This window comes from Bos grunniens, chromosome 1, assembly GCF_055505025.1.
Source record: "Bos grunniens cultivar Pamir isolate PY7600 chromosome 1, Bosgru_T2T1.0, whole genome shotgun sequence".
In the NCBI taxonomy this organism is placed as follows: Eukaryota; Metazoa; Chordata; class Mammalia; order Artiodactyla; family Bovidae; genus Bos; species Bos grunniens.
In genome coordinates, this window is record NC_141165.1 from 134,073,786 (window position 1) to 134,098,383 (window position 24,598).

General features: G+C 37.7%; 1 long non-coding RNA gene across 1 annotated transcript in view; it reads right to left on the reverse strand.

The window, feature by feature from the left end:
* Positions 1–600: 600 nt before the first annotated feature.
* The window catches only part of LOC147380220 (uncharacterized), a 325,705-nt gene continuing 301,707 nt past the window's right edge, over positions 601–24,598 (reverse strand). The window contains exon 5 of the long non-coding RNA XR_015167415.1: positions 601–4,206. This is a non-coding gene — a long non-coding RNA (uncharacterized LOC147380220). The remainder of the gene's footprint in view (positions 4,207–24,598) is intronic.

Sequence of the window (24,598 nt, forward strand, 5' to 3'; positions counted from 1 at the left end):
GATAATAAAGCACTAGAGGGATACAGTAAAGAGTAACATAGCATGCCTGGCTGCTATCTTTACAAAAACAGGCTTGTAAATATGAACCTTTGCTGGCATCTGTGAACTTGGATTTTGGAAGACTTCCTGTCATTTTTTTAACTGATAAACATGGTTTATTGTGTCTAAACTCTTTGTACATAAGAATACAATTTGTGCTGAACATCTTTTTTTTTTTTTTTTTTTTTTTTTAGTTTAGAATTTTGATACATGCTAGGCAGAAGGTGTCTATGTGAAAAGACCCAATAAAAACCTAGGACACAGGCAGAAGAACAGTGAAAGACAAAAATAAAAATAAATAATAAGTGAAACTGATAGAAAAAATAACCGAAATGGTACATATTAAGCCAACTGTATTAGTAATCACTTTGAAAATCAGTGATCAAAATGCACCAATTACAAGACAGAAACTATCAGAATTAATTAAAAAAACAAGACCTAGCTATATGTTTGTCTATGAATTGGGTTGGCCAAAAAGTTTGTTCAGGTTTTTCTGTAACATTGTATGGAAAAGCCTGAATGAACTTTTTGGCCAACCCAGTACCTATAAGAGATGGGGAAACAGTGGAAATAGTGACAGACTTTATTTTGGGGGGCTCCAAAATCACTGCAGATGGTGAGTGCAGTCATGAAATTAAAAGACACTTGTTCTTTGGAAGAAAAGCTATGACTAACCCAGCTGCTGCTGCTGCTGCTGCTGCTGCTAAGTTGCTTCAGTCATCATATTAAAAAGCAGAGACATTACTTTGCCAATAAAGGTCCATATAGTCAAAGCTATGGTTTTTCTAGTAGTCATGTATAGATGTGAAACCTGGACTATAAAGAAACCTGAGTGCTGAAGAATTGATGCTTTTGAACTGTGGTGTGGAGAAGATTCTTGAGAGTCCCTCGAACTGCAAGGAGATCCAACCAATCCATCCTAAAAGAAATCAGTCCTGAATATGCATTGGAAGGACTGATGCTGAAGCTGAAACTCCAATACTTTGGCCACCTGATGTGAAGAATTGACTCATTTGAAAAGCCCCTGATGCTGGGAAAGACTGAAAGCAGGAGGAGAAGGGGACGACAGAGGATGAGATGGTTGGATGGCATCACCAACTCAATGGACATGAGTCTGAGCAAACTACAGGAGTTGGTGATGGACAGGGAGGCCTGGTGGGCTGCAATCTCCACGGGTTTGCAAAGAGTCAGACATGACTGAGCAACTGAACTGAGCTGAATACCTATAAAGACATGTAAAGATTAAAAATAGGGGGTGGAGAAAAATATTCCATGCTAATACTAATCAAAAGCAAGCAGCAGTATCTACATCAATTTCAAACAGAATATTTCAAAATAAGGAAAGTTATCAGGAATAAATTGCACGACATAATCATTAGGGGTTAATTCTCCAGAAAAAATATAAAAATCTTTAAGGTATGTGCACCAAACAAGAGTGTCACACTATGTGAAGCAAAATAATAGATGCAAAGGGAAATAGATGATTCACTAACATAGTTGGAAACTTCTTCAATGCCACTCTATCAGAAATGGACAGATCCAATGGGCAGAAATATCAGTAAAGACAGTTAAACAATCAACAGGATATAAGTGACTACACAGACTTATTTCAACCACAGCAGAATACACATTTTCTTCAAGCTCACATGGAATTTCCACCAAAACATAACACATTATAGTTGAAAAACACACTTTAACAAATTTGATAGAATAGAAATTATACAATGTCTGCTTTCAGATAACAATGGTGTTACACTTGAAATCAGGAACAGAAAGAAAACTAAAAATTTTCACACTCTTAGATATTAAACAACACACTGCAAAATAGCACATGGGCTAAAAGGAAATATCAAGAGAAGTTAAACATTATTTTGAAAGAAATGAAATGAAATAGAAACACACCAAAATTGCAGCAAAGGTAATGCTTAGAGGAAAATGTATAGTATTGAATATAACATATGTTAGAAAAGAAATACCTGAAATCAGTAACCTAAGTCTAACCTTAGGAAACTGTAAAAGAAAAGCAAATAAGTCTAAAGTAAGCAGAATAAAGTAGATAATAATTACAGCATAGATCAATCAAGTGGAAAACAAGAAACCAACAGAGAAAGTAAACAAAAATAAAAGCTGGATCTTTGAAAAGATCAATATAATTGATAAACTTCTAGCCAGACTACAGAAAATAGAGGACACAAATTATTAATAACAGAAAAAAGGGAACACCACTACAGAAGATTCATGGATATTACAAGGATCATAAAGGAGTAGTGTGAACAGTTCTATGCCCACAAATTTATTAACAGACACAATATGCTAAAACTCACAGAAGAATAAATAGGTAATCTGAATAAACCAATACTTATTAAGTAAATAAAAAATAATTAATAACCTTCCAAAAGAGAAAGCACCAGCCCTAGATGGGTTCACTAGTGTATTCTACCAAACACTGAAGGAAGAAATTGTACCAATTCTTTACAATCTGCTTCAGAAGATAGAAGCAAATGATATACTTCTTAACTCTTTCTATATGACCAACATTATTGTAATACCAAAATTAGGTAAAGACATTATATGAACATTTCAAACCAATGTCTCTCATGAACATAGATATATAAATCCACAATACAATATTAGCACAATCAAATCCAACAATACATAAAAAGAGTTATACATAATAACCAAGTGAGGTTCCCCCCCCCCACATCTGTGCAGGGTTAGTTCAATATTAAAAATCAATTATTATAATCTATCATATCTTGGGAGGCTTCAAAATCACTGCAGATGGTGACTGCAGCCATGAAATTAAAAGATGCTTGCTCCTTGGAAGAAAAGTTATGACCAACCTAGACAGCATATTAAAAAGCAGAGACTTTGCCAACAAAGGACCATATAGTCAAAGCTATGGTTTTTTCAGTTGTCATGTATGGGTGTGAGAGCTGGACTATAAAGAAAGCTGAGTGTTGAAAAATCGATGCTTTTGAACTGTGGTGTGGAGAAGACTCTTGAGAGTACCTTGGACTGCAAGGAGATCCAACCAGTTCATCCTAAAGGAAATCAGTCCTGAATATTCACTGGAAGGACTGATGCTGAAACTCAAATACTTTGGCCACCTGATGTAAAGAACTGACTCATTTGAAAAGACCCTAATGCTGGGAAAGATTGAAGGTGGGAGGAGAAGGGGACGACAGAGAGATGAGATGGTTGGATGGCATCACCAACTCAATGGACATGAGTTTGAGCAAACTCCAGGAGCTGTTGCTGGACAGGGAGGTATGGTGTGCATGGGGTCGCAAAGAGTTGGACATGAATGAGTAACTGAACTGAACTGAACTGATCATATCAACAGGCAAAAAGGAAAAAGCACATGATTATATCAGTAGATGCAGAAAAAGCACTTGGTAAATTCAACGTTCATTCATGATGAAAACTTTCAGTAAACTAGAAAATAGAGAGAAAAGCCTTCAGCTTGGTAAAGAAATCTACTAAAAACTTGCAGATCACATTGTACTTAATAGTGAGAAACTATTACTAAAAGCTTTCTCTCTGAGCTAAGGTAAAAGGCAAGGATGTTTCCTTCTCATCATTTCTTTTCAACATCATATTGGAAGTTCCAGATAGTCCAGTAATATAAGAAAAGCAGTGGGAGGTGGGGGGAGTCATAAAAAAGACTGGAAAGAAAGATAAAAATTTCATTTGATCATAGATGATATGATTTCCTATGTATAAAATCTGAAAGAATCAACTAAAAACTTCTGGGTCTATTGTGTAATTATTGCAAGATTACAGGATACAAAGTTTAGAGGACAATTTGGCAGTTACTTATGATATAATCCAGTGATCCTGCTCCTTGACATTACTCAAGTGAATAGAAATTTATGTCCACATGAAAACTTACACACAGAAATTATAGCAGCTTTCTTCATAGGTGCCAAAACTCAGAAGCAACAAAGATTTATTAAAAACAAACAATGATATCCAACTCTTTGCAATCCTATGGACTGTAGCCTGCATGTTCCTCTGTCCATGGGACTTTCAAGGCAAGAATCCTGGAGTTGGTTGCCATTTCCTACTCCAAGGGATCTTCCCAACTCATGGATTGAACCCTTGTCTCTTTTGTCTCCTGCATTGGCAGGCGGATTCTTTACCACTGTAGTTACCTGGGAAGACCTGTATCAAGAAAATGGAATATTATTCAACACTAAAATGAAATAAGGTATGAAGCCATGAAAACACAAGGAAAGAATTTAAGTGCATGTGATTAACTGAAAGAAGCCAATCTTAAAAGGTTATATGTTGTATAACTCCAACAACACAATTCTGGAAAAGGCAAAACAATGGATACACTGAAAACACTGGTTATCAGGGGCTGGGTTGTGGGGAGGAATACAGAGGTGAAGCACAGTAGATATTTAGGGCAGTGAAAATGATCTGTATGATGCTATAATGATGGACAAATGTCATTATATGTGTGTGTGTTAATTGTTCAGTCATGTCTGACTCTTTGCAATCCCATGCCCTGTAGCCCTCCAGGCTTCTCTGTTCATGAAATTCTCCAGGCAAGAATACTGGAGTGGGTAGCCATTTCCTTCTCCAGGGGATCTTCCCAACCCAGAGTCAAATCCAGGTCTCCTGCATTGCAGGTGGATTCTTTACTATCTGAGCCACCAGGGAAGCCCCATAGAATGTACAGCACCAAGAGTGAACTATAACATAAACTAGGGACTTTGGGGCATTACAATGTGTCAATGTAAATTTATCAATTTTATGAAATGTACCACTCTTGAGGTGGATTTTTATAATGGCAGAGACTATGTATGTGTGGCAGCACCAGTGGTAAAGAACCCACCTACCAATGCAGAAGACATAAGAGACACTAGTTCAATCCCTGGGCTGAGAAGATACCCTGGAGGAGGAAATGGCAACCCATTCCAGTATTTTTGTCAGGAAACCCCATGGACAGTGGAGCCTGGAGGGCTACAGTCCATTGGGTCACAAAGATTAGGACATGACTGAGGTGACTTAGCACATCTGCCCACACATGTATGTGTGGGGGGAAACAAGCTGCATGTGAAACCTCTTCACCTGTCCCTTAATTTTGCTGTGAGCCTAAAACTTCTCAAAACAAAAAGTCTAATTAAAGAAAAAGAAGAAGAGAACCTAATGAGTAAAATGTCAAAGCAAAATGTTAAAAAGAAAACAAAAGGAAACAACAAACCTTAGGCACTAAATCTCTTACGCTTTTTTGGTTGTCAACACTTTACATGTGTTGTCACAATCTGATGCTGGAGGAATTAAATACCTTTTGATGGGAGAGAATTCATGGAAACCTGAGTATGATTTCTTGTGGACTTCCCCGTGCATTTCTCCCCTTTAATGACTTGGCTCTGTATCCTTTTGCTCTAATAAACTTTAACTGTGATTTGTCTACTTTTTCAATCCTCTGATATGTCCCAGGGAATCAATGAATCTGGGGATGATCTTCTGGACTCTACACAGAAGGCTATCAGAACTTTCACAAGGCTCAGAGTTGCCATTATTTAGTTACTTTTCATGTTTGCTAGTGATATATACCTATGTGTCACTGTGGTTTAATTTTTCTGACTTGAGTAACTTTACTTTCTAATTGATGGGCTTCCTCAGTGGCGCAGTGGTAAAGAATCCGCCTGCAATGCAAGAGCTACAGGAGACATGGGTTCAGTCCCTGGGTCTGGAAGATCCCCTGAAGGATGGCACAGCAACCCACTCCAGTATTCTTGCCTGGAGAATCCCAGAACAGAGGAGTGTGGTGGGCTACAGTCATGGAGTCGCAGAGTCAGATCCGACTGAAGTGACTTAGCACACATGCATGCATTCACATTCTCTAATTGATAGGGACATTTCAGCTGATAGATAAGTGTGAAATAAGTAATATCATTATAATTTACCAATTTTGTGCCTATAATCCCTAAATTGAGAATAGCATGATCTTGCTCCAATCATGCTTGGAAGAATGCTAAGCACTGACTTGCTTTATGTCAAAAGAGTTAAAAATTAGAGAAAAGAGTTTCAGTACTCACCTGCTGTTTGTGTTGGGAATTTAATAACAAGGGTCAGTGAAAGCACATGTAGAGAAATTGTTGAGGTGCTCTGTCCATATTCTGTTTAGGACTGAGCTTTTAGAAATATCAGTTGCTGACAGGTCTCAGTTGATCCCCTCCTCAGGAAACACTTACCAAAGGTCACACTCCTTCACCATGTATGGGGGCTGAACACCTTGTTCTGCCATGTCCTCCTTCCTTCCCTTGCTCACTGAATTTGTTCTCAGTTCACTCCCCCAAAACTTCCTGAAAACAAATCCAAATGGAATCCAAGGGAAAGCCATAATATATGAAACCTCTGTTAAATTTCAAAGGAAACAGTCTATCTAGGTCTTCAAGATGTCTTAAATTATAAAATAATTCCTAATTTAAGAATAGATGGGAATTGTCCCTGTGCCCTTACTTTTTTTATATATATAAATTCAACTGCAATAAATGGATATTAATAAGCTGTAATCTTATCATGGGTAGATGTTTCAATCTCAAGCTGTTATGCAAAAAAAAAGTACATGGTATTTTTAAAATTTTAGCACAAATGACATAATATACTAGATAAATGAATTCAATGAAGTTTTTTTAATGTGACAATTGTGATCCAAAAACATTTCTATCAAATAGTAAGTTGAATTTCTCATTTGCAAAACTGTGAGTATCTTCTCAGGGTTATTTAGTCAACAAGTATTTTTTTAGTGCTCTGCAAATTTTCATCACTGACATGGGACATTAGTGCTCTGCAAATTTTCATCACTGACATGGGGACATGGGAAAAACATTGAATATAGGCTCTCTAAAAAAGAGTTTGAAATCTGGAGGGCACTCAAGTGGTATTTTCATCACTAAACATTGAAAAAAATTGATGTGTATTCAAGATTGTGTTTTTCTAACTGCCACGTACCACATGCCATTGGCTAATTAAATCTTCCTTTTGTGCTTTCAGAATGCTCATTTTGTTTGCAACATGAATGAATCATGATTAGTCCCAGCCAATGACAACAATCCTCTTGAGAATAGTTATTTTCCAGGTTTTTTTCCTAACTAGTGGTGGCCGTGTGACTTGCTTGTGGCCAATATGATGCAAGGAGATACTGGTGGCAGAGCTAGTGGTTTTGCTTCTTTCCATGTCTTTCTTCCCTGAAAACAGATACACAATACCTAGAATATATATGTATCTATACCTACATATATTGTGCATGCATGTAGACATATATGTATGTACATGAATACATGTACATCAAATCAGATCAGTTGCTCAGTCGTGTCCGACTCTTTGTGACCCCATGAATCGCAGCAGGCCAGGCCTCCCTGTCCGTCACCAACTCCCGGAGTTCACTCAGACTCACGTTCATTGAGTCAGTGATGCCATCCAGCCATCTCATCCTCTGTTGTCCCCTTCTCCTCCTGCCCCCAATCCCTCCTAGCATCAGAGTCTTTTCCAATGAGTCAACTCTTCGCATGAGGTGGCCAAAGTACTGGAGTTTCAGCTTTAGCATCATTCCTTCCAAAGACATCCCAGGGCTGATCTCCTTCAGAATGGACTGGTTGGATCTCCTTGCAGTCCAAGGGACTCTCAAGAGTCTTCTCCAACACCACAGTTCAAAAGCATCAATTCTTCGGCGCTCAGCCTTCTTCACAGTCCAACTCTCACATCCATACATGACCACAGGAAAAACCATAGCCTTGACTGGACGAACCTTTGGTGGCAAAGTAATGTCTCTGCTTTTGAATATGCTATCTAGGTTGGTCATAACTTTCCTTCCAAGGAGTAAGCGTTTTAATTTCATGGCTGCAGTCACCATCTGTAGTGATTTTGGAGCCCCAAAAAATAAAGTCTGACACTGTTTCCCCATCTATGTACATAGGTGTGTATATTTATATATAGCATATACATTCTTTAAATTTATGTAAGTAATATTATATATAACATTCTAAATCTTTCTTTTTTCATTCACCCATGCCTTGGGATCTCTCAAATATTTTTATGTACAGCTATTTCCTTTAACCAAGAAACATGCCATCAAATGAGACTATGCAATGTAAACATAAAGACTGTTTCAACGGTTTTAAACATCTAAATCTAAGTTGTGTTCTCATGAATAAGTGTCTAGTACGGAATGCTGTGGGGTACAATGTATACACATGCCCATTTTTCCTGGATACTGGCAATTGCTCTGTAGAGTTGTACTCTCTACACTCCTGCAAAGCATAGATGAAGGTGCCCATTTCTTCACATCTTTTCCAAAACTGATACCATCAGATTTTTATTTTCTCAGTCTGATGGGTGAGGCTATTTCACCGTTATTTTAATATTATTTCCAATGACTGAGAAGCAGCTGAGAATCTTTACATATGTTTCTTTTTAAAATTCTTTTCATTTGTTTTGTTTTTATACTTCAGATGAATCAAATGTTTTAGCATAAGGGAGACTTGCAACTAAAATAAGTCAATATGATCTACAAGCATAGTCAAAGGATATGAAAATATCCCCATGCTAGGACATGGATTAAGAAAAGCTCTCCATTAATTTGTGAGCAGCAGAATTAAATTGATATTCTAGAAAATTTCCAAGCATGTGAGGAATGATCTCAGTCATCAAGGTTATTGATTGTAGAGGCACATCTAATACTTTAGGTTCTTCTGTGATCTCATGAAAGCACCATGTTTTTACTACATAAACCTCTCCAGCCATGGGTTTTAGTAGTCACAGTACCCCATTGGGCATGTTTAATAACTTCTCAAATAGGCATAAGAAGCGCTCTCTCTCCTAGACTTTGGTCCTAAATATAAAGTTATAAATGTAAAAGGACCCATGTGTATTCTACAGCACTGTACAAATGAAAGGCATTATCCTCTTACCTAGTGTTGTTGGGGTTAAGTTCTAGGAGACTGAGTAGTGTACTTCAGTAGGCCTCCAATCACAAAGACACATGGGAATATAAGAATACATTCTTTCTTTCAAGAATATGAATACTGAGGCAAAATCCATCCTGTAATTCTTCTATATAAAATAAAAGCTTAATTTCTTAAAGAGCATGCCGTATCTTTCTCTAGGGTGTAGAAGCAAACTGTTTGCTTGGGCTTCCCTTGTGGCTCAGCTGGTAAAGAATCTGCGTGCAATGGAGGAGACCTTGGTTCAATTCCTAGGTTGGGAAGATCCACTGGAGAAGGGATTGGCTACCCACTCCTGTATTCTTGGGCTTCCCTTGTGGCTCAGCTGGTAAAGAATCCACCTGCAATGTTGGAGACTTGGATTCAATCACTGGGTTGGGAAGATCTCCTGGAAAAGGGAAAGCTACACACTCCGGTATCCTGGCCTGGAGAATTCCATGGACTGCATAGTCCACGGGGTCACAAAGAGTCAGACACGACTGAGTGACTTTCACTTTCACTACTTTCACTATAAATGCCAGAGAATATTCCTCACATCATCTGAAGAGAGGCTTTTGTCATCAGATGATAAAGTGTGAACTATATTATCCCTGCCAAAGTCACAGAAAATTAAGCTATGGAGAATACATTGACAAATTTCAGTAAAAAATAAAGTACCCAGATACTGAGCTTATTTTGTGAAATGACAGATCGTTTGTTTATTATGTGCTTTATTACTGTACACCAAATGCTTAACTCACACTTCCTACTACTGTCACTCGTCCTCTTATTATAAAAGAAAAAGATACAAACGATTTCCAAGAAGTGACACACATCTATATTTGAGGCACTGAATGAGTATTTTTAAATTCATTCTTTTAAATAAATCTATAGACGTAGCATATTGAAAAGCAGAGACATTACTTTGCCAACAAAGGTCCATCTATTCAGGGCTATGGTTTTTCCTGTGATCATGTATGGATATGAGAGTTGGACTGTGAAGAAGGCTGAGCGCCGAAGAACTGATGCTTTTGAACTGTGGTGTTGGAGAAGACTCTTGAGAGTCCCTTGGACTGCAAGGAGATCCAACCAGTCCATTCTGAAGGAGATCAGCCCTGGGATGTCTTTGGAAGGAATGATGCTAAAGCTGAAACTTCAGTACTTTGGCCACCTCATGCAAAGAGTTGACTCATTGGAAAAGACTCTGATGCTGGGAGGGATTGGGGGCAGGAGGAGAAGGGGACGACAGAAGATGAGATGGCTGGATCACTGACTCGATGGACGTGAGTCTGAGTGAACTCCAGGAGTTGGTGATGGACAGGGAGGCCTGGCGTGCTGTGATTCATGGGGTCGCAAAGAGTCGGACACGACTGAGCGACTGAACTGAACTGAACTGAACTGACAGATGTAGAGGTTGGTCTTTTGGACACAATGGGGAAAGGAGAAGGTGAGACAAATCAACAGAGTAGCACTGACATACATGCATTGCCATGTGTAAAACTGATAGCTGATGGAAGCTGCTGTATAACACACGGAGCCCAGTCCAGTCCTCTGTGATGATCCAGAGGAATGGGATGGGAGATGGCAGGGAGGCTCAAGAGTGAGGGGATGTGTGTGTGTGTGTGTGTGTGTGTACACACTCATTTGCAAAAGGATTTGCCTGCAAAGCAGGAGACCCAGGTTTGATCCCTGAGTTGGGAAGATCCCCTGGAGAAGGAAATGACTATTCACTCCAGTATTCTTGCCTGGAGAATTCCATGGACAGGGGAGCCTGGCGGTTTACAGTCCATGGGGTCTCAAAGACATGACTGAGCAAAGAATCTACCTGCCAAGCAGGAGAGGTGGGTTCAATCCTTGGGCTGGGAAGATCCCCTAGAGAACGAAATGGCAGCCCACTTCAATATTTTCGCCTGAAAAAATCCCATGTACGGAGGATCCTGGCAGGCTACAAGGGTCCCAAAGTGTCAGGCATGACTTAGCAACTAAATAACACTGGCTGATTCACATTGTTGTATGGCAGAAACAACACAGTGATGTAAAGCAATTATCCTACTAAAACTTTTTAAAAATGTACAATGCAACAGTCTCTATTAAGAGAAGCAATCTATAACTCTTGAGTTAGTGTCAGTGAGTGAAGACATTTTAGCTGGTATCACCCAACCAAAAAGGCTGTATGTAAATGTTCAAGTTAAGTAAGATTCCTGTCCAGAGAACCTATGTAAAAACAAACATAAACACATTCACATATGGAGACACACTCACAACATGCACATCCACATCCTTGGGGTAATCTCTCCTTCAGGGAAAGGAATGAGCCTGTGAATCAACTTTCTTTAGACAAAATGACTAGCCATTAAAGATCTCATCTTTTTAGCAAGGCAAGATAATTTCCTAAAAGTTTTCTCCAAAGTAGATTTTTGAATCTGCAAACAGTTACTGCAAATTAATATAATGTCACTGGCCTGAGAGGAAAGATTTGTGGGCTTTTCCTCCAAAGGCTAGAAACTGAGCAGTTTTTTAAGATCATCTGCTTCCTGTCTTCTATTTTATTAAAGAAATCTGAAGAGTCCTTTGCTGTAAAGGCCACATTTTCTGTTAGGCATAACTAATCAAATACACAGTACATCACTGTGTAGAAATGGCACTCACTTCAGTGCTGCGGCTTCACTCTTCTGGCTACGAAAATGCTTGAAGAACAGACAGCTCTTTAAAATGATCATTTTACCCTCGGTAATTTTGAAAGTATCCTATCCCAGCATTTTGTTTCAGGGAAAGTATTGTATAATAGATTTTCCAATGATATAACATGGCAAATCGCATTATAACCTATAAATTGAACTCATAATCCTAAAAATCTGTACAGAAGTTATACCTTGATAAAGGTCAAAGGTGTCCACTGATTGTTTCCTGAAATTTATTTTAATTCACTATCTTGGTATTGTCTTTTTTGTCAGTTTTGTTTGTTTTTATATTAATTCATATCCAGGAAAGCCTATAACTATCTTTTTGTATATCCATTAAGAAATACATGTATATAAGATAAGGTATATAAGAAACATCTGTTTTCCTTATGAACTTCTATAGCTGTATCACAGAAGCCAAACTATTTATATTTTATAAAATTTTACGTTGTTTATGCCCTATTTTATAGCCTATTTGTTGCAAGTGCTACCATTTGGTGACATTTTACCCAGATGTTTTCACTGAAGCAATAAACAAAGTGCTACTAAATCTAAAAAAAAAAGAAAAAAAAATTAACATTTCACAACAAAGAATTCTCCTACAAAAATGAGCTATGATCAATAATTTTATGGCTCTTAAGGAATAAAACGGTATATAACTTAGTGAAAAGGTCCTCAAGAAGATTTTCCAGCTTCTAGAACTGGCCTCCAAGGTCACTGTGGTAAAGATATATCTGATAATGCAGATAGGTCAATGGAAAGGAAAAACTTTATAAAAACGGGTGCCCTCTCCCACAGGAAAAAATGAAATCATAGTGACAGATCGTCTTTAAGAAAAATCTTGGCTCTAGGAAGTCTTAGATTTCCTCCTATGAATATTTTTCTCATTTTTTACACTTGGTAGCATCTGCTGTACAAAAGCCACATAGATACACAGCTAGGAAGGGAAAGAACTGAATTTAAGATCCGTTGAATGATATTCCAAGTGTGTATGTATGTTTGTATCTTTTAGTCATCATTGCCTTTCAAAGAATTAGTCTGCCTTTCATAATCTGCAAACTGAGGAAGTTAAACTGGAAAATAATAACTTATACATTTTGCCTGTATACAATGTTATAGGTACCATACGTGTTTCAATCTTTGATCTTCATATCAATTCCATGAAAGTTTACATTATTATTATGTATAATATAAAGGTAAATAAATTGAAGCATAGAAAGTTAAATAACTATTCCAACTTGTATTGTCCAGTCCCTCAATAGTGTCTAACTCATTGCAACCCCATGGACGGCAGCACTCCAGGCTTCCCTGTCCTTCACCGACTCCCGGAGCTTGCTCAAACTTATGTCCATTGAGTTGGTGATCCCATCCAATTATCTCATCCTCTGTTAACCTCTTCTCTTTCTGCCTTCAGTCTTTCCCAGCATCAGGGTCTTCTCCAAAGAGTCAGCTCTTCACATCAGGTGGCCAAAGTACTGGAGCTTCAGCTTCAGGATCAGTCCTTCCAATGAATATTAAGGGTTGATTTCCTTTAGGATTGACTGGTTTGATCTCTATGTTGTCCAAGGGACTCTCAAGAGTCTTCTCCAATACCACAGTTGAAAAGGATCAATTCTTTGGTGTTCAGCCTTTTTATATTGTTCAGCTCTCACTTTCATACATGACTACTGGAAAAACCATAGCTTTGACAATATGGACTTTTGTCTGCAAAGTAATATCTCTGCTTTTTAATATGCTGTCTAGGTTCGTCATTGCTTTTCTTCCAAGGTGCAAGCATCTTTTAATTTTGTTGCTGCAGTCACCATCCACAGTGATTTTGGAGCCAAGATAATAAAGTCTGTCACTGTTCCTATTGTTTCCCATCTATTTGCCATGAAGTGATGGGACTGGATGCCATGATCTTATTTTTTTCAAGGTTGAGTTTTAAGTCAGGTTTTTCACTCTCCTCTTTCACCTTCATCAAGAGGCTCTTTAGTTCCTCTTCATTTTCTGCCTTTAGGGCAGTGTCATCTGCATATGTGAAGTTATTAATATTTCTCCTGGCAATCTTGATTCCAGCTTGTACTTCATTCAGCTCAGCACTTCGCATGATGTACTCTGCATATGTTAAATAAACAGAGTGACAACGTATAGCCTTGACATACTCAAGTCCCAATTTTGAACCAGTTCGTTGTTCTATGTCCAGTTCTAATTGTTGCTTCTTGACCTGTGTACAGGTTCTTAGGAAGCGAGTAAGGTGGTGTGGTATTCCCATCTCTTCAAGAATTTTCTGTAGTTTGTTGTGATCCACACAGTCAAAGGCTTTAGTGTAGTCAATGAAGCAGAAATAGATGTTTTTCTGGAATTATCTAGTTTTTTCTATGATCTGACAAATATGGCAATTTGATCTCTGGTTCCTCTGCCTTTTCTAAATCCAGCTTGAACATCTGGAAGTTCTCAGTTCACATACTTTTGAAGTTTAATTTGAGGGATTTTAAGCATTACCTTGCTAACATGTGAAATGAGTGCAAATGTGCAGTAGTTTGAGCATTCTTTGGCATTGCCTTTCTTTGGGATTGGAATGAAAACTCACCTTTTCCAGTCCCATGGCCACTGCTGAGTTTTCCAAATTTGCTGGCACATTTTGTGCAGCACTTTCACAGCATCATCTTTTAGGATTTGAAATAGGTCAGCTGGAATTGCATCACCTCCACAGCTTTGTTCATAGTGATGCTTCCTAAGGCCCACTTGACCACACTTCACAATGTCTGGCTCTGATGAGTGATCACATCATAATGTTTATCTAGGTCATTAAGATCTTTTTGTATAGTTCTTCTGTGTACTCTTGCCATCTTTTCTTAAAATCTTCTGCTTCTGTTAGGGCCATACTGTTTCTGTCCTTTATTGTACCTATCTTTGCGTATAATGTTCCCTTGGTATCTCTATTTTTCTTGAAGGGATCTCTAGTCTTTCCCATTCTATTGTTTTCCTCTATTTCTTTGCATTGTTCACTTTAAAAGTAACAACTTACATAGGGTACCAATTTACATTTGGTAAATGTAAATTTTATATTTGGTACCTACTTACGTAGGTACCAAATATTCAAGTCAGAATATGAACCCAGATGCTCTGGTTGGCTGTGGACTTAACCACATTTTATAGGTAATCTGTCTCAAAGCAACCTTCTAGTTCTCGACTTCCATAAGACACATACCTTAGTAGTCACGACATGAATGTCTTTAATAATTTATCACAAACATTGTGTGTCTCTCAGTGGATTACGTATGGATAACAGTAATAACTATTCAGATGAGATTTTCCCCAGGATAGATGAAGAGTAAAATCGCATGGTCCAATCCTACAGAACAACAACTCCAATTGTTAGCAAAACAAAAGAACTGTTTCAGTCCTGTAGGCAGCACATGTCCCAGATAAGGTTTTTAATATAACACAGATGGTGTAGGTTTGATCCTGAGCTGTTATATAAGCACATGAGTTTATAAATGAAATTGCCCAACCTCAATGACAAATAGCCATACATCTGCTTAATAATCATCCCTGTGCCATTTTTAGAACATAATACTGTAATTATTTTCCCTGATTACAAGGAATTTAGAAATGAATCACACAGATGCTCTGCTATTTACAGTTAAACACTTATTTTCCTCCTCCTTCCTTACTATTTTACTAATATTACTTTATTATGTTGGACCTAAAAATTGAACTAGAAAAGGTAAATGTAGACCAATGTATTAAGGACAGTAATCATCCAAATTGCTACTATGGGGGAAATAATTCTACCATATATACTCCATTCCATTGATTGTAAAATTGCTGCTCTCATAAAATGATATGCTCGACCCTCAGCAGAATAACCACCATTTTCTACTTTTACAGCTGCAATAATTTCATTGCTTCTCTTTCATCCTTGGAATACAAATTTATGTAATAATAAAATGTTCTACCTTATTCTATCTTATACTTGTCCGTCTCATCGATCACTGCTATTTGACACCTCAGAAAGTTTAGTTTATTTACTATGTGGCTATCCATCTGGTTGTTGTTCAGTCACTAAGTTGTGTCCAAGTCTTTGTGACCCCATAGACTGCAACATGCCAGGCTTCCCTGTCCTTTGCTATCTCCTGTAGTTTGCTCAAATTCATGTCCATTGAGTCAGTGATGCTATCTAACCATCTATCTCATCCTCTGCTGCCCTTGTCTCCTTCTGCCTTCAATGTTTCCCAGCATCAGGGTCTTTTTCAACGAGTTGGCTCTTCACATCAGGTGGCCAAAGCTTCAGCTTCAGTATCAGTCCTTCCAATGAATATTCAGGGTTTATTTCTTTTAAGATTGACTGGTTTGATCTCCTTGCTGTCCATGGGACTCTCAAGAGTCTTCTCCAGCATCACAATTCAAGAGCGTCAATTTTTTGGTGCTCAGGCTTCTTTATGGTCCAACTCTCATATATGTACATGATTACTGGAAAAACCATAGCCTTAACTAGATGGACTTTGCTTGCAAAGTGATAGCTCTGCTTTTTAATATTCTGTCTAGTTTTGTCATAGCTTTCCTTCCAAGCAGCAAGCATCTATTAATTTCATGACTGCAGTCACCATCCACAGTGATTTTGGAGCCCAAGAAAATAAAATCTGTCACTGCTTCCACTTTTTCCTCTTCTATTTGCCATGGAGTGATGGGGCCAGATGCCATGGTCTTAGTTTTTTTTTTTTTTAATGTTGAGTTTCAACCCAGCTTTTCTCTCTCCTCATCCACCCAGTAGGGGCTAGCTATCAGGTACCAGCAGCAGAGAGTTTAGTGTTAATATTTCAGGGGGTTATTGCTCTGGTTTGGATCAGGAAGGAGAAAAATAAAATGATGCAAAGAAGCATATATACTTGCAGAAAGAACTCACACAATACTTAGTGCATCTTAAGAAAAGGGTTATAGAAGTTCAAGTGAATGAGATATTTTGTTTGGGAGATGAAGAACAGGTAGAATTTGTCATTTTATAAGCACATAAAGAATGTTTCCTATATGACTAATATGGCATAAGTTCTTAGAATGGTCTTTGTCATGTTAGAATCATGGGAGGGGAAAGAAATATTAAATCATTTATTTATTAAACTGAGTAGTCCAAATGAGATCTTTTAAGTATGAGAAATATATGTATAAAAGTATGTAAATATAGCATGTATTTAAATATAGTACTTCAACCCACATAAAAATAATCCATAGACGTAATAATCATACTTTGTAAGTAACAGTTACATGTTTAACATCAGAAGTTGATTACAAAGCGAAGTAGATAAGGACTAAGGAGTTCTGTGAACATAGTTTGAAACTTGCCTCACCACTCAAATATGTGACAAAGCAGCACTAGTGACCAGATCTGAGTGATAAATATCAACGTTAAAGGGAAAAAAAGAGAAAGAAAGAAATGGTAAGGCATACATGATCCTTAAAATCTTCTTCTGCTCTAAGACTATGAGTGATGACACCTACTCAAGATTCTTAGAAAGTATACTAGTGTAAGATAAAGTTGGATTCTATTTTGAATGCCATTTTTTTCATGATAATATGACATTTTGCAAATGTTAAAAGTCCAACTGCTTGATAGAACATTAATCCTAAGATTGCCTCTGAATGCCTATGAATGAACTTAGCTCAATAATTATTTTGAAAACTTGATATTCTATTGGGTCACTAACCAATTATATATGTTAATTAATCTATAATTCTAACAAGATAGTATTAAATTTTAGTAACTCGGATGAGTTGGGGAAAAAATTTAAGAATATCTACAATCCAGTCCATGGGGTCACAAAGAGTTGGACACAACTGAGCAGCTGAACAATAATTGTATTGGCATTCTGGTCATAAGATCAAGATATTTTTGTCAAATAAGTGAACTATGGTCAAACATTTTATGAAAGTTACACACAGTGCAAAATAGTGTTTTCTCTTTGTTCCTATTTGAACTGAAGAGTGAACAAGCTGTTATAATAGTGTAATATCTAGTTCATTTGCCCTGTCCAAAATTGATTTGGTGCATGAACCAACTGTGAATTCATTTATTACTTTATAACAGCAATGTTATAAATGCTATTTATTCATGAATGGAAACAGTCCTCCTACTTTACATAAGCAATTTAACACAGCTCATTTTATTCAGGTGTACATAGTGAGAAACAATTTATATACATTATTTTTTCTCTAGCTGCTACATCCCCATATTGCATTCATTTCCCAAGATCAGATGCTTTAAAAAAAGGCAACTAGAAGGAGATTCTCCTTCATTTTCCCAATAGACATAATTTTTCATGCAGAAAATTTTGCTAACATAAAGGTTTTGCCCTATATTTCAAAACAGCAAAGAAACCTGGCAATCTCTACATTCCACAGAAACTGGCACAGATTGTTCAGTTAAATGGTACCCATTTTGATAAGTCTGTTATTATTGATAGTAGCACTAGAAATAAGTATAATAAATAAGCAATAATATTTGTACTTGACATATCTTTAAATGTATCAAATTCTTCTTGCTAAGATTAGAAAGGGTTTCCTGGGTGGTCAGTGGTAAAGAATCTCCCACTGCCAAGCAGGACATGTGGGTTCAGTCCCTGGGTTGGGAAGATCCCGGGGAGAAGGAAATGGCAACCCACTCTAGTATTCTTGGCTGGAGAATCCCATGAACAGAGGAGCTTGGCAGTCTATACTCCATGGTGAGTCAGACACACCTTAGGGAGTAGACAACAACAAGGACCAGAAAAGAGTGACATTTTTTCAGAAACACACATAGTTTTATGTGGGAAGAGTAAAGGGAAACAAGGCAATAAAATTACTAGAGATGAATTTAAGCAATATTTCTTTATTTGCTAAAATCTTGTTGTGCATCACAAAACTGTCTGGGCCAAGTGTGATTCAGAGAAAGAGACTGTAACACAATCCTTGGGGTTTTCAAGCTTCATCATACTTCTTTGTCTCAGAATCTTTGGCGAGAAAAGGACCAACAGTCTCATTTCTGTTACATTTTAGTCCTGTTTCCGATCTGAGGAGAACGCATGATTTTTTCCATATTATATACCTGAAGGGGCTCTTTCAAGGGACAGGATTTGCCCCCAAAACTAATGAAAAACCATGATTCTGATAAATATCTTTTAAAGTCCCAAATTGAGGAAAACTCTCTGGCCTTTAGCATCATTTACATAGGGTTGCATAACAGACAACAGTAGGGAACCAACACACCAAGTAACTGAAGGATTCTCCAAGCTGTATTACATCTCACCTGCATTTGGAGACTAATTCTCACTCTATTCCCTCTGCTACCCACCGTAGTTGAACGTAAAGAATGATATTCAGCTCAATTCAGTTGCTCAGTCGTGTCTGACTCTTTGTGACCCCATGGACTGCATGCAGCATGCTAGGCTTCCCTGTCCATCACCAAATCCAGGAGATTGCTCAAATTCATGCCCATCAAGTTGGTGATGCCATCCAGCCATCGCATCCTCTGTTGTCCCCTTCTCCTCCACCCTTCAATCTTTCCCAGCATCAGGGTCTTTTCCAATTAGCCAATTCTTCACATCAGGTGGCCAAAGTCCTGGAGTTTCAGCTTCAGCATCATCCTTCCAATGAATATTCAGGACTGATTTCCTTTATGACTGTTTGGATGGATCTCCTTGCAGCCCAAGGGACTCTCAAGATTCTTCTCCAATTCCACAATTCAAAAGGATCAATTCACTTTTCTATTTCTCTATTTTTATGAAAATGAAAAATTTGCTTTTTCGTGCTGCCCTTTCTTTCATGTCTCAGGATAACTTTCCTTGGCCAATAAGACTATGTCACAGTTATCTTTCAGGATGAAATTTATGTATCAACTATGCTTATGAAATTTATAAAATGCTTACTATAGTTTTTATTCAAAATGTGTTAGAGTCCTTTCTCTTTGATATCTGTCTCTCCCACTGCAGGGCATATAGAACTTGTTTACTTTTGAATTGGAAAACCTAGTATATTTATATTTGTTAAATGCTATTTATGAAACTAGTAGAAGAAGGGAAAAAATGCCTTAACCACAGAGCACAAAATTGTTCATATGAAGTAAGAACACACATGCTATTGAAACAAACTGCTTAGCTGTTTGCTTAATTTGTTGTTGTTGTTTAGTCACTAAATCATGTCTAGCTCTTTTGCAAGCCCTTAGACTGTAGCCCACCAGGCTCCTCTGTCCATGGGATTTCCCAGGCAAGAATACTGGAGTGGGTTGCCATTCCCTTCTCCAGGGAGTCTTCTAACCCAAGGATCAAACCCACGTCTCCAGCATTGGCAGGCAGATTCTTTACCAGTGAGCCTCCAGGGAAGCCCCTCACCTAGCTCACTAAGTACAAAATAGCATTACTGATTGAAGATATTCTTTTTGAACTTGGTATCCCATAACTTGTTTAGAAACAATAACCATAAGCATTTCATAATCACTGTGTAAATTTTACCCTAGCTGAATTAAACAGATTTAATATATTCTCAAATGAGTTAAGGTCAGACTTGAAAAAGACCGATTCTTTCAGGCAGTTCTTTCAACTACATTATTTTTAAAATAGCCATAATAATGGACTAAAAATTGTATGGTATTATTCTCATAAGAAATAAAACTATGAATAAGCAGATGCCACACAGAACGGATTTCACTTTACATGAAATGTGCCGTGACATTAGCTCTTACCTTTGGAGCTTCTTCATGCATTTTAGGAATACATCTCAATTGTCAAATACCTACTTAAGTTTCTACTCTACACTAGATTTTGAAAAAAAAATTTTTTTGGCATACTGGCAGTTATCCTTAAATATTGCAAATAAGTAGCTTCTGAAAGCAACATTTTAAAGCAGTTCATTAGGCCGTAATCTATTTCTATTTTCAATTATTACTGGCATAAACCTCAGGCTCATAGAAGAAATTCATTCGGATGAATTCTTGAGGGCAAAACTTTAATATCTGCAATAGAAATTTCTAGTTTTAAAATTTTCAATATACTCACATGTTAAGTCGAAGAAAAAAAAATCTGCTAAAATAACGTGAGAAAATTGGCTATACTCACATGTGCATGCACACACACCTTCATACACACATATGGAACTCAGTAGAAATTCACTGGTAACAGTATGACATCTGCTAAAGTACTTTAAAGAGATCATGCGTCTTTCTCAGATGTCCTTGGTGTCAGAGAAATTCAAGGTCAAATCAATACTAGTATATTATTTGTGAATGCTCAACTCTGTAACAGGAGGATTAAAATCTGAGAAATGGACATGTTTATAAGAATAATGATGTCCAAAATCTTCCAGATGACATGATTTTGATACAATCATGAAGGCTGAATGAACTTAGGAACTGAAAAGAGTTAGGTTTATCCCTGGCTCCTCTAATCCTCTAAGTCTGCATTGAAAAAATGTGGACACTAATATTTCAAAGTAGTTTGCTAATACTCAGTGGAAGGTGTAGCAGAATGACTAGATCAGAACAACATGACATGAGTTAAGTGACATGTTAACTCATTCTGTCTCTCTAGCTGAGGAAACTATTGTGATCACCTATAAGGAGAAGCAACTAAAAGGGATACTTAACTGAAGGTCAGAAACAACAGCAGACACACACACAGTTCTTACACTGCACCTGGAATCCTTATTCTACACAGTTTATGTAAAATCCACTCATTTTATCCTAGTAATACTCTTTTGAGGATTATAAAAGTACAAGTGTTAGTCACTCAGTCATGTCCGACTCTCTGCAACCCCATGGTCTGTAGCCCGTCTGGCTCCTCCATCCTTGGGATTTTCCTGGCAAGAATACTGGAGTGGGTTGCCATTTCTTTCTCCAGGGGATCTTCCCAACCCAGGGATCGAATCCAGGTCTCCCACATTGCAGGCAGACTTTTTATTGTCTGAGCCACCAAGGAAGCCCTTTGAGGATTATATAAAGGTGTAAAGGCACAGAAAAGTTACATAACTTACCAAATTCACACAATAAGTGAAGGGGAGAGAGATTATTTGAACAAACACTGCTAGCACCAGAGCTATTCTACTTCCCTAAACTCTAGACGTGGTTTTGACACTGTTTATTTGTGAGTCTTGCTTAAAATCAGTTGACAGTGTTCTTGTTTTAGTGGGACACACATGCATGATCCTTGAGAACTCTCCACTACATTTTGTGTGATGTTTCTGACAAATTTGGAGATATTTGAGAACACATACTTTGAAATCTATGTGGCATATCACCCTTGAAATCCAATGCTGTAGTCCCTGGGGGAAGCTCAGAGAGGACTGGCTGCCATTACCTGTAGCTGCCAAAACTGAGGTGCAAAATATCCCTGGGGCTGAACTAATAGAGAGAAGAGCAGAAACATCGAATTGCAGGAGAGCTGCTTCTCAGGGCTAACACTAGGAAGAGCCATCAGAGGAACAATCAAGATTTGTTATTAATTTAGATTTTTCTAGAGCAGTGTTAGAGACAGTAGATATTAATGAATCTAAAGATTATGCTCACTTTGCTAAATAGTTTACATATGTGATTGCATTTGCATCTCATAATAATAATATGGATGAAGGTATTTTTAACCAATTTTACACATCAAACATCTGGGGATGAAAACATGGATTTCCCAACTAACACAGTGAATAAACAGTGGAGCCTTGATTTGAATTCAAATCTTTACCTGCAGAGCCAGTTTGAGAATCCTGCTAGAGATGAGAGTGAAGACATTTCAGATAATTAAAATAAAGAAAGAAAAAAAGAAGGAACTAAGCATTGTATCTTCTAAGCAGAAGATATTAAGAAGAGGTGGTGAGAATACAGACAAGAACTATACAAAAAAGATCTTAATGACCCAGATAACCAGGATGATGTGATCATTCACCTAGAGCCAGATATCTTGCAGTCTGAAGTCAAGTGGACCTTAGGAAGCATCACTATGAACAAAGGTAGTGGAGATGATGAAATTCCAGATGAACTATTTCAAATCCTCAAAGTACTGCACTCAATATACCAGCAAATTTGGAAAACTTAGCAATGGCCACAAGAATGAAAAAAATGTTTTCATTCTAATCCCAAAGAAGGTCAATACCAAATAATATTCAAACTACCACACATTTGCACTCATCTCACACACTAGCAAGGTAATGCTCAGAATCCTTCAAGAAAGGCTTCAAAAGTATGTGAAGTGATAACTTCCAGATGTTCAAGCTGGATTTAGAAAAGGCAGAGAAACCAGAGATCAAATTGCCAACATCTACTGGATCATAGAAAAAGCAAGAAAATTCAAGAAAAATATCTATTTCTGCTTCATTGACTACACTAAAGCCTTTGACTCTATGGATCACAACAAACTGTGGAAAATTCTTGAAGAAATGGGAATACCAGACCACCTTACTCGCTTCCTGAGAACCTGTACACAGGTGAGGAAGCAACAATTAGAGCTGGATATGGAACAACAGACTGGTTCAAAATCGGGAAAGGAGTATGTCAAGGCTATACGTTGTCACCCTGTTTAACTAACTCATATGCAGAGTACATCATGCGAAATGCTGAGCTGAATGAAGTACAAGCTGGAATCAAGATTGCCAGGAGAAATATCAGTAACTTCACATATGCAGATAACACCACCCTAAAGGCAGAAAGTGAAGAGGAATTAAAGAGCTTCTTGATGAAGGTGAAAGAGGAGAGTGAAAAAGCTGACTTAAAACTCAACATTGAAAAAATGAAGATCAAGGAATCAGGTCCCATCACTTCATGGCAAATAGATGGGGAAACAATGGCAACAGTGACAGACTTTATTTTCTTGGGCTCCAAAATCACTGTGGATGGTGACTGTAAACATGAAACTAAAAGATGTTTGCTCCTTGAAAGAAAAGCAAGGAGAAACCTAGACTGTGTATTAAAAAGCAGAGACATTACTTTGTCAACAAAGGTCCATATAGTCAAAGCTATGGTTTTTCTGGTAGTCATGTACAGATGTGACAGCTGGACAATTAAACAGGCTGAGCAAGGAAGAATTGATGCCTCCAAACTGTGTTGCTGGAGAATACTCTTGAGAGTCCCTTGGACAGCAAGGAGATAAAATCAGTCAATCCTAAAGGAAATCAAATATGAATATTCATTGGAAAGACTGATCCTGAAGCTGAAGCTATAATACTGTGACCACCCAATGCAAAGGGCTGACTCACTGGAATAGACCCTGATTCTGGGAATGATTGAAAGCAGGAAGAGAAGGGTACAAGAGGACAAGATGGTTAGATGGCATCACCAATTCAGTGGACATGAGTTTGAGCAAACTTCAGGAAGCAGTAAAGGACAAGGAAGCCTGGCATGTTGCAGTCCATGGCGTCTCAAAGAGTCAGACATGACTGAGCAACAGAACAGCATTTGCTCTTATTACAGTGTTATGTTTTCCTTCTGATTGTTACCTATAATCATGCAAAAGAAGGGTTATAGTGAAGAGAGGTCACCCAGAAGATTTAGATATACACTAATTCTTTGCTGGAGGCATGAGGTACTCATTTACTAGTTCCACACAAGCCTATGTCATGTTGAGTGCATCACTTAAAATCCATTTGATTAAAACCAGGAACTGTAGTATCATGAATCATGACCTCACTGAACTGAAGGTCATCTTGATTAGGCACATGGTAGCAACACTCATCTAGGAATAGTGTCACACTCCAAGTGCCCAAGAAATTAGCCTTGAGATATTTCAGTATCCGTGATAGCACTCACAAATAATCATGTTATGGTTATACAAATTGATAGTTTGTGCAATGACTTTTCTAAGATTACACCAATCATAATGCTCAACCATATCAGAAGCTAAAATGTGAATTTTTTAGTGTAATAAAGGGAAAATAATATGGGTTCTGGAGTCTAACTCATCTGGGTCTTAACTCTAACTTGACCTCTTACCAGCTTGATGAATT